The sequence below is a fragment of the Ctenocephalides felis genome, unplaced genomic scaffold (assembly GCF_003426905.1).
Source record: "Ctenocephalides felis isolate EL2017-DRISC unplaced genomic scaffold, ASM342690v1 CF-g0.4_SCAFFOLD_01886, whole genome shotgun sequence".
NCBI classification, from domain to species: Eukaryota; Metazoa; Arthropoda; class Insecta; order Siphonaptera; family Pulicidae; genus Ctenocephalides; species Ctenocephalides felis.
In genome coordinates, this window is record NW_020538040.1 from 139768815 (window position 1) to 139781055 (window position 12241).

Below are 12241 nucleotides of genomic sequence, written 5' to 3' on the forward strand. Positions count from 1 at the left end.
TAAGATGCTATTAATTCTACAATATTGCACATACATCCCAGTACTTTATAATGACATACATTAGAAAATTTCTTTAACAAACTTTAGAAAGATTTATCAAAATCCGAATAATCGGTTAGGAGGAGTATACAGTGAATGCTTGTAATTTATATGAACTTTATATAATAGCAATAAAGCTCAAATTGATTCTACGTTTTATTTAGAAAACGTTTGTATGTGAAAAAGAAAAAGGCTGGTTTTAGGGTTTTTCCGGCAAATATTCGATATTTTCTCGCCGTAAGAACCATCATTGGACTTCAACGAACATTTTAAAAAAAGAATTGGCCAAATTAGTCCAGGCGTTGTTGTTGTTATGCGCTTACCAACACATTTTGCGATTCCTTTTTATATATAGAAGATTTATGATTTACCACAATAATTTTATTCTAATTGCTCTATACTATATTATTTTTGGACCACAATAAAATGTGTCTAATAGAAATCTGTTCATGATTTTAGTCTTTTGTTAAATATTCCCCGATAACTGAAAATAGCTGTTATATAGCAACATGCAGATTGTATGCTTTTTAAATGTCCAAAACCAGCTTTTTTAAATTTTAAAAAAGTCTTTCCATCCGTACCTGTATAATTAGGTACTTGCAAGTACGCAATATCTACGACGACAGGTGTTTCGCGCTCCTCAATATCCCTTTTCTTGGTGCTATGTTTGTTGCACCGGTTTGGAGATGTAACATAATTTCATTTCGTGTTTTTTCTTCTTTACAATCGTTCTTGAATATTTTCTTGAACACATCTTTTCAGTAAAATGCGGGCGTATATATAAGCAGACACACAAACACACACACACACACACACACACACACATATATATATATATATATATATATATATATATATATTTATATGCTTCCAAATTGATGAAAAAAAAATTATCTGAAAGTTTTAGCTCTTACTATTAACTTCGAGATAATCCGCACTCCAACTAGAGTTTCTTGGTTCTTTTTGCAAAGTAAATACTTATTTTATAAAAAAATATCAAATTTTTGTTGTAATTTTTTTATTCATAATGAAAATAAGTAAATATGTACAATACAATTCTCAAAAATTGATTCACTTGTCATAAAATTCTAAAAGTAATTCTAAAAAACAAATGGAATTTTACCCATGTAATTTCCATTAGAAACTTTAGTTGGAGTGCGGACTATCTTAAAGTTGATATTAAGAACTAAAACTTTCAGAGAATATTTATTTATCAATTTGAAAGCATTTGAGCCCCTGGGTGCAAAGAAATTCTAAAATATCCACATTATAAAGACCACCCTAATATATATATAATAAGCTTTTCTGGATAGCTAATATCATTTATGATTTTATTTTATAATTTTTTTTCCAAATTTTTTAAATGTCCTCTTCTTCAGGAACTATTAATAACAAACAAAACATTTTTTAAAATATATTTTTAAAACTTTTTATTTAAAAACATTTCTATTATTTAAAAATTAAAAAAATCTTTCTTTACCTCTAAAGTGTGTATAATAGTAGTATGATTAGTGTAGTATCATTAAAACTTTCAATTGTTAATTGAAAGAGCTAAGTTCGTTTTTTTAGCTTTACCCCGCGTTCAAACAAATGTCGTTTACAAGCACTATACACCTGCAGTCAAGTAGTTTATTTTTCTGAAATGATAATATCTTTATTTGACCCCGGTCATTATTATGTGTTCAGCTCATTCCGTATTTTCGTATCAACTATACTGAGCGACTCTTAACTGTTACTGGAAATAGAAACGAAACATTTTTCTATGTTCGTTGATCGTTAATTTGAATACCATGCTGGATTTTTATGAAATACATTGATTGTTTTATAAATTTTGATTATTCTTAGATTTACTTGTATAATGATATAAATATTATTATCAATTTGTGTGCGCACAGTTTTGTCTCTCAGAAACTAGGTGAAATAAGGTAAAAGGGCCACCTATAACTAGCCACCTGCATAGTATGAGAATATTCTAAATATTTTGAAATTTTAAAATATGTTCTGTTTTTTCTATTTCCAAAGTTGAAATCTAAAAAGCCAATGGTTAACAGTTAAGTTAAAGATTTATATGCATGACGAGTATACTCGTCAATACAAAAAACTCCTCCATGCAACTTCTGCATGACGAGTATATTCGTCAGTCAAAGATAATTGGTTAACTCAGTGGTTTCCAACCTTTTAGTACCCTCCCCCGATTCTTTGATATGACTGTTGCGCCCCCTTAATTTTTCTACCGATTTAATTTGTTTATGAAATTATTTATTATAATTTATTTATCAGACTACAAATTAATATGCAATATTGTGTAAAAATATACATCAAAAATTATTATTTATTCATTCGTCTTTTATATCATTTCAATGTAGAAATATATATAGGTGTATGATAAAACAAAATGACGTTGGCTTTCTGTTGTAATAGATGTTTTTTTCAAATGTCTGAACTGTGAAAGAACTTTTTCAAATCAAACTTTTGTTTCCGGGCATCAAATATTCACCTATATTATATTTGTAATACTAAATTAAATTATATATTAATTGTTGGTGCCATTTTCAAATTTTATTTCGATTAGAAGCTAAGATAATGCACACGACAATGTGACAAAAGTCCTGAAAATTATTCATTATTGTTTTAAAAAATTGGTAATGTAAAGTATACTAACAAGAAAAGTTGGACAAGTCAAAAAAAAGTAAAAATCTGCAGTAGACCAAAATTAAAAAAAACTTTTTTGATTTTTGACATTTTGAATTAAAAGCAAATTGCTAACTTAATCAGATCTAATTATTTGAACACATGTGGTTGTATGTAATATTTTTGTATTCAATACAGTGCAATTTATACTTTGTCATACAAAACTTCGAAAACTCACCCCTATTTTGAATAGTGTTATGTTCGAAATAGATGTTTTTATTTTTTTTAATTAAATCATACAAATTTGATAAACCTCATAACTATATTGAGGGTTCATGTTTAATCTAATTGCGCACAAAAAGAGACATCTTTTTTTAATATTTTTTAAGAGCAATCAGAACCTTACGTCCTATGAGCTGTTGGGCTGAAACTTCTTCTTACTTCATATTTTTTAGACGGTAACCTAATGGTTAATCCATCCACATTTGATGATTTTGTTATTAGAATTAATCTAAAAGGGCTGACTTTAAAAAGTGACATCTGAAAATTTTTGAGTAGTGTCACTTTTCTTGTGGGGGTGTGATATGTCATTGACAATATTTATATTTTGATATATGAATCATTATACTATTGACTCCAAAGAATTGCTAGTTTGATACCATAAGTATGTAAAATTTGAAGATTTAAGTTGAATCTTTTTATAAATTTAAGTATATCGTGCCTGTTCTATGCAATATAATTATTGATTTTCATCCTTTTCTAACATTTTGTTTTTTTTTCTTCCAGAACCTGAATTTATGCAGACCGCTCCTTCGCTCCTTGCCACCGCTTGCGTTTGCGCCGCCGTTCGAGGCCTGAACCTTCCATCATCGCAATACGCCCTTGCGGACCTGTGCGCCGTTTCTCGTGCGGACATAACTCTCGCCGAATTAATGGTTTGTCACATCGAGCGTGTCATTGCCAACGAAACAGCGTCATTGCAAACGCCTTCGGGAACTCCACCAGCGTCTAATCCAAACTCTCCATATCAGAGCCCCGAAGCCTCAGTATCTCATGTTACTAAAACTCCATCCTATTGTTCTACTCCAGAAGCACCGGTAAAACCAAAAATTGGACCCAGAACACCCGATTATCCTTACCCAGAATGCGATGGTACACCAGAGGAATCTCCTCGTTCGCTAGTTTCTCCATGTGTCAGTCCAGGGACGCCTGAACAAGAGTTCCAGCCTACTGATATGGAATCTGATTACATTACACCTACAGCTGGTGATTACATTTCTCCGCAGTGTATGCCCAACTACTGCTCTGATGATAAAAATCACCAATCCATCTCGCCGAAATCACCAGTTAAACACGTCACAATTCCATCTTCTCTATTCCCGAAAGAAATGGAGGCAGAAATCCAGGTTTCAGTTGATGATCCAAATAGATCCGCTTCTCTTGGTATTGTTCCTCTTGCCAACAATAATTCTCAGGGCACGAACGCCAAACACTCAGGAAAGTGCGGCAATACACCAACCGATGTCCAGAATGTTGAATTTTAATTCTCTAGACAGAGTAAAATTCAAATATAAAATATAATTTGTTGCCATACCAAATGTTACCCATCGCCTTTTGAAAAAAAAAATTTCAATAAGTATTTTAACTTTAAATATTTCGAATTTTTTACCTGAATTTTTAGTGACGTATTTTATACTCAATAATACTCTTTTTAAACTTTTTTATTAAATTTTTCATAAAACTTAACATTTCGCAATTAAGTTTGTACTTAAATTTTTATCTTTGATATATGTATATAATTTGGTATAAAAGGTATAAAAAAAGTTTAATATTATAATATCACATATGTCCAGTATTACAGTTATGAAAGAAAATATTATATAATGAAAATCATAATTGATTATCCTTTAATACACTTACGCTTACCTAGATTTTAGTACTTGTAAATGAATTTGATTGCTTTTGGTTGAGAGTGTGATTGATTAATGAATGTGATGTGCTATTCACCAGATATTAAAATACAATTATGTTGGAGCATTTAATTAGTAATAAGACTTTTGCAGTTTGATTGGGTTTGATTGCGTTTTGTGTAAATGTAAGTTAATTTATGGAATTATATATGAAATTAATATATATTGTTAGGAGTAAAGTTTTGTTCAGGTATTTCTCTTTTATAAATATTCTGACTACTTTTTCAAAAAGTTTGTGTATGAACAACAAAATGTAATTTTTAGATATACATATTTTTAACATTTATATAATATAGATGAACGACGCTGCTCGGTGTTTGAAAATTATATTTAAACCTTATTATATTATTAAGTTTATATTATAATTTTGTTTATTATATTGTTAGCTAATCAAATTGATAAGGATTTATCATGAAATTACATACATCAAGTATGAATTGAAAATTAAATGTTATAAAGGCCATTTAATTCATTGTCAGACTGATGAAACCAAAATGCAAGAAATAATAATTTCTTAGTATGATTATATATTGATATTACAATTTATTCATAAGTTTATTAGACAGAAGTAGAACTTTTAAAATATTATTATTCATAAATATGATCACATGACACATTGTATCTATGATCATCGTTTGATCTCAAATTGTTATAGTTCTATGTAAATATATTAAGCTATGTGCCTTCATATTTTTCTAGAAATAGAAATCATAGTGACAATAATCATCAGATAATTTAAGAATCCTTTTCTTGGTTTATATAAATTGTTGCAAATTCTTTTTTCCAACTTCTTATTTTTCTGTTAAATCTTTTAAACAATATACATAGTTTCTATTCAAAAAATATTTTTTGAAACATTACTCGAATCTTATATAACACTGTTGCCAGTACAAAAATTATATTAAAAGGAAATGTTCTATGTTTATTTCATTACCATATTATTTAACATTTAATTCTTGTTGAATCTAGTCTTTAGTTTATTAAATACTTTGTATGTTTCACGTTTTTACAAATAAATTAATAAAAAAACACTAATTTGTTGTTTTATGTGTATGTTCTTTGTATTGGTTGTCTTCTGAAATTGTGTATTTAAAATTTTATGAAAACCTATTTTATTTTTAGAAAAGCATAATTTTATTTATGCATATAATAACTGATAATACAATATTCAACAATAATTTATATCATCAATCTATTGATTTTATGATCAATATGTGTTTAGCACTTTCGGGTGGACTGGAATATACTGGTTAATGCTTTACAACTCTTCCACAGTACAACTTTATAAATATTTTTTGGATTCAATACAAATATAATTTTACAAAATTGTAAAGATTAAATATACATTAATTATGATGAGCTTATTATAATGATTATTTTGAAATACATGGCCAGCTATATTAGTAAAAGGATGATACGAAAAGATGAAGAGCTAGATTGAAGCAGGCCAGATTGAGGGTGCATTGCCGTTGAAGAATGGTGCATTGCAGGCAAGTGCGTTAGAGGAAAATACTTTGGAGGATAATACATTTGTGGAAAATTCATCGGAAGAAAATGTTTTAGAAGAATATGCATTGGGAGAATTTGCATTTGAGGCAATTTTATTGGAGAAGTGTTATTCAGAAAAGCCCACTTTTAAAGTGAGTGCATTGGAAAAGGCATTGATGATGAAATAAGTGTTTAGAGAGAACGCGTTGAAAAAGAGTGCGTTGATGAAGAGTGCACTTATGAAGAGTGCTGGTATAAAAAGTGCGTTGATGAAGAGTGCGTGGATGAAGAAAGCGCTTAGAAATAATGCGTTGAGGAAGAGTATGCTGATGAAGAGTGCGTTAAAAAGTGTGCTAAGAAAGAATGCGTCGAGGAACAGCTTTAGATAGAAAGACCGAAAGATAAAAATTAGGTGGCAGACGGCTCACATGATAACCAAGGAAAAATAAAGGTAATGTATATTCATATCAACGTAAAAACAATCGGTATCGACTCTGTTAAATGTATTATTTTTATGCAAATCCAATATAACATTGTCCTTCATATTTGATTCTAAAGTACGAACTCCTATAATAATAATACGCCTGGCGTGTTATCAAGCCATATACGTTTATGTTCGTTTTCGAATTCGACAATAAATTTTAAATTAATTTTTAATGCTTACCTATTATATTAAACGTCTAGTTTGAAGTATGCAATAAATTTACAATTATTCTGAATAGTATATCAGGTGCTGTCAGTGGCGGATCCAGGGGGGGGGTCACGGGGGTCATGACCCCCCCCCCCCTGAGCCTGTTTTAGGACTTAGATAAAACACTAATTCAACAACAAAATTACTTCATAATGATTTTATTTATGTATTTTGTTACCAAACACATTTTATAACTTGAATATTTAACTTATTATAGACGAACGACGGAGTCCAAAACCCTATAATTTAAGGATTTTCAGGAACAAAATTTCATTCAAAAATCAAAAAATTGAACTGATTGTGAGTGTATTTCAGTAATCCTAACATCTCTAAATAGACGACTTAATCAATATAAAAACTAGTCGGGTGTATGGCATCGTGCCTTAAGGCAAATTGCTGGAACTTCCCGTACCTTAACAAAATGTTGGAGAAATATTAAATGTTTTCAAATAGATTATTATAAGTATTGTAACAATGTCTGATATTTATAAGAATTATTTAAACTGAATTGCAAAGTTAAAACTATTTATTTGAAGAATATAAGTTTTAAACTTTAGTCAGAATCAATATTAAAATCTGAATTAATTTCCATATATAAAAAAAAGTTTAGAAAAAAAAATTAAGCCAAATTTTTTTTCAAAAGCAATTATTTTGTCAAAACAAGCAGAAATTTCTTTGAATCATTCATATCGGCATTCATATTCATATTGGGAATCGTGCTGATGAGTTGTTGGTAGAGATCGGCCTGGCCGTTTTCTTGTAATAAAGTGTTGAAAAAATTTTTTGACGGTAGATACCATAGTCTTCTAGATAATACAAATACGGCCACACGACAACTCGTTTAGCTTTAAAAATTCGTCAAAGTTTGCAAAAATTAGTTTCGTTTTTTTGGCATTTGTCAAAATTAGACTTTTCATCGACGATTGCTCAAAAACGTCTGGACCGATTTCAGAAATTTAAAAACCATTTGATGTGTCTAAATGAGGACTAACGCTTGTCAGTTTTGTGCGACAATCGGACGAGCCGTTTCTTTGAAATTTTGAAAGAAGATTTAAACTTTTCGTCCACATTTAAGCACAAACTACCGATTCGATTTAAAAAAATCAAAAACTGTTCGAAAGATATTAGTTGAGAATGAAACTGATTAGTTTTAGGTGAAAATCTACCGAGCCGTTTGCTTGTATTTCGTCGTTGAAAAAAATATTTGATCCGATTTTTATGAAACGTTTTTTGATGATATATATCATGACAACTTATACAACTTATTGAAATATTACGGTCTTACGACAAGTAGTTTAATTTTGAAAATTCATCAAAGTTTGAGAAAATGAGTAGTTTTTTTTGACATATGTTAAAATTAAAAGTAGACGATTTACTTGGTTTATCGATAGAGTAATTGGTCTTAATGAACATACTAAACCATTAAAATCCTACGGCAACTAGTTCAATTATAAAAATTATTGAATTTTGAAAATTTGCCTTTAGAAAATACTCCGAGTTAATGTCGTCGTTTTGTGTGTGATATTGTAAATCCACTGGGAATACCTTTAATCCCTCATAAATTAATTCATTTTTTACTGAAAGTCGATTATTAACAAATGTAACTTTCCTAAAGGCAAAATACCAATACAAACTAGTTAAAAAATGGTTTGAATATTACACATTGATGGAAAACGAACGCATACAAAATACGAAGCCGAATACATACACACGGTGCATTTTTTAAAAGCCAAAACCACTTGTTGCAGGCCTTATTATAGTTTAGTACGTTCATTTAGAGTAGAAAATCTATCGCCATGCAAAGTTTCACTTAAATCGTCAAAAAATGTGACAATCTATTATGAAAAAGAAACGACTTGACCGATCTTCGACAGAAACTATTTATTTCCAAATGATATCAATCGAATAAAAAACGGTTAAGAATTTTTGACAAAAACATGGACGATAATTTTTGCACTTTTCTGCAAATAGTAAAGAAACGGATCGACCAATTGTCTCAAAAAACTAATCAACGCAAGCGCTTATCCAGTTTCATTTTATAGTTTTTAAATTTTAACATCGGTTTAGACGAGAAAACATCGAAGAAAGGTCGAATTTTGACTCACGTCAAAGACGCAGATTATTTTTTAAAAAATACACATACATAAGGTAAGGCTAAGTAAAGGGTATGGGCGTGTTTCCATACAGAATTGGCCCCACCCTGGTATTTAAATTATTTTGATGCCATTTTATAGGTAATTTTGAGAAAATTCGATATACCAAATTTCAAATCCGAAGCTCATCATTTGGCCGAGATATCAGTGAAAACATGTGAAAGTGGCCCCTTTTTTCAAACTCACTTTTTGTCGGAAATATGAGAGATATTGAAAAACTGTTTACGTCATTCTATTTGTACTGATCTTGTCTATATTATTTATAATGAATAATGTTAAAAAATTGTCATTTACTGGATGAAAAGTTGAAAATAAGTTTTTATTTGAAATTTTCGACCAGTACGGTTAATTTGACTACTTTCTAAATAGCATCATTTTAAAGCCTGTATATTTTACTTTTATTATCCAAAATTATATTTAAATCGAAGTGGAACTTTTTATAAAAAGTTGAAAAAACCGAAGGTAGTACACGCGGAACCCATAGAATATCCGTGTAAGTAGCGTCTCTCAATAGCAAACCAGCGCACATTGCGCTTGGCGCGCATCGGAACATATTCTATATAAAGGTAATACTTATTTAAAAAATAAAACTAGATATATATATTTATGTCTTTTATATTCAAACTAGTTATATATTTATATACAATGTTTTTTTGTTTTGAAATTATACCTAAAACTTTATTTGCTTTTTATATTTTATATTTTATATTGTTACTGTATATTATTTTATAACGATAGAAATACATAAATAAATAGTCACTATATTTACCATAGTAATATGGAAGTTAAGTTACGAAGTTATTAAGACACTTTTAATTGTAGTCGCTATCATTTTTAATAGAAACTGTAAATAAATAAATCACTTGTACTATCCGATAAATTAATAATATTGCATACGCCACTAGAGTTTCTATAAGAAATTAGTCTACACACAGCACACAAAATGTCACCAATAACAACTGTTTTTCCTGTAGAACTACTGTACAATTGTGCATCATCCTCGCTTACAATGTTTTTTTTCTGACTACGATTTTTAAACACTTGTTTATCGCAGATTTTGCAATTTACCGGCATTATTGTTTCTATTAAGATTATAATTCTGAAATTACTAAAATACCCACTAAACCACCAAAGCTCACTAATTGTCACTTGGTCTTTTTTTACCCCAAAGGCGTGGTAAAATCGGACGGCGAGAGGACAAACAATCCAATTTACTATTTTTAATTTTAAAGGGATTTAACGAAATAATAGCTACATTACTCAAACAATGAAAAATATGAATATTATAGATACATTTTTTACAGAGATAACTCTGTATATAATCTTGATTTGATATTTTGTCCAAAATAATCACCAGCAGAGTTGAAATGCAGATTTATTTAATTTATCTTTTGTAAAAATGCTTTTTTTAACGTCGTAAGAGTCAGGGTGATGGCTAGTTGTACATTTTTTCCTCTACTTTCAAATATTGTTGTTAAGAAACCCTTAACTTTACTTGTTTTTGAGATATTGGTGGTGGACCTTTTTAGCCGCAAATCTTTAAGCCCCGCTCTATCTTATATATATATATATATATATATATATATATTTGTTACATACTCATTGAGGACTATAAAAACTGTTCAATTATGACCTCCCCCTGACGCCGAAGCTGGATCCGCCACTGGGTGCTGTACTACAACTTTGACACTTACAAATATTTTGAATAAAGAACTCACACTCTACTAAATATACCAACAAATATATGAGTGGTTGATTCAAAATTTGTCCAGGATCGGACATTTGAATGTATAAAGGTGGCTATGAAAAGCAAAATTTGTATGATAATTACATTGTAATCAAGTATTTGAAATAACAAAAAAGTACTTTTTACGATTGATTCAGGATTTATGTAAGATGCATAAAAAGTGCAAAATTAGAAAAATTCAATATTGGTATTTTTTAAGCCTTCCTAAGGTATTTAATTTATAATTTTAATAATGGTATTCTTTATGATTTGAATCAGAACGGATTAATTTCTAACAATATTGACATCTGTAAGTGAAAATAGCTTTTATCCGCTATTGCTTCATCTTATTTACTTATACTCTTATACTCTTATTTTATCTATGGCTGCATCCATAAAAAATTAATCGCTATTACAGAAATTCTAATAAAGCCAACCGTTTGGGGTGCTATCTATAAAACTGACGTAGTTACTTAGCTCCATATAAGATGGATTTACTCTAACATGTTTTGATATTTGAGAATATCCCTTATAACACGGTACTTTTATAGCACGGTTTCACACTAACACGACGGTTCGATAATTGAGCAAAAACCTAATATATGAAATATAATAAAAGCTATTCAAAGCAAACTGTATCTAATTTAAAATTAGTGAAATCACCGTATAGCTAGTACAAAAAGAGCGGTTACGTTCCAAGAACTCAAAAAACATGTTACATATCATGATTTTATAATAAATATTGTTACATTCATTCATTTTTTAAGAAGTAATATATATTACTAGAATTATATGATTTTTTTGTCATAATTAACAAGTAAGTGCTATCCAACATAAACCTTTTTTTGCAAGATATCCTTATCCGCAGAGCAGTTTTCTATACTACCTCCAGATCCGTGCATTATTTTTTGCAAAAAAATTATATTTGCGATTACTTGCTTTTGGCAAAATCACATTTATCAGCTATTTCATCACATTTATCAGCTATTGTACGGTGATTTCACTAATTTTAGATTAAATAAAGTTTACTTTCCATAGGTTTTATTATATTTCTTATTTTATTAAAACTTTCTTCAATTCTTAAACCGTGTTATGCGAACCCGAAAGTACCGTGTTATGAGGGGGATGATGGTCTCAATTCTTAAACCGTGTTAGAGCGAATCCGTGTTATAGAAGTACCGTGTTATGCGAGGGTTACCTGTATATGTGAAAAACGCCTGATCGCACAACAAATACATAACTTTTGACAGTTAATTTATCCGAGAATTGAACCCTTTATTTTGCATTTTCATAATAACGGATATATTGAAAAAGTGATATGTGCTGCCACATGTGTCCAAATCATAAACTTGAATAATAGCACAAACTTGGAATCGCAAGTTTGCGCAAATATCATCCCACAAACGTTTACGATTTTTTTGAATTTGCACAAATAATCATAAATATTAAAATAATATTTTAATAATTTATATCAAAAAATAAGTTTCATGCATTGTCTATTATCCCATGGTCATATTTACCACAAGCTCCGCCCACCAATATA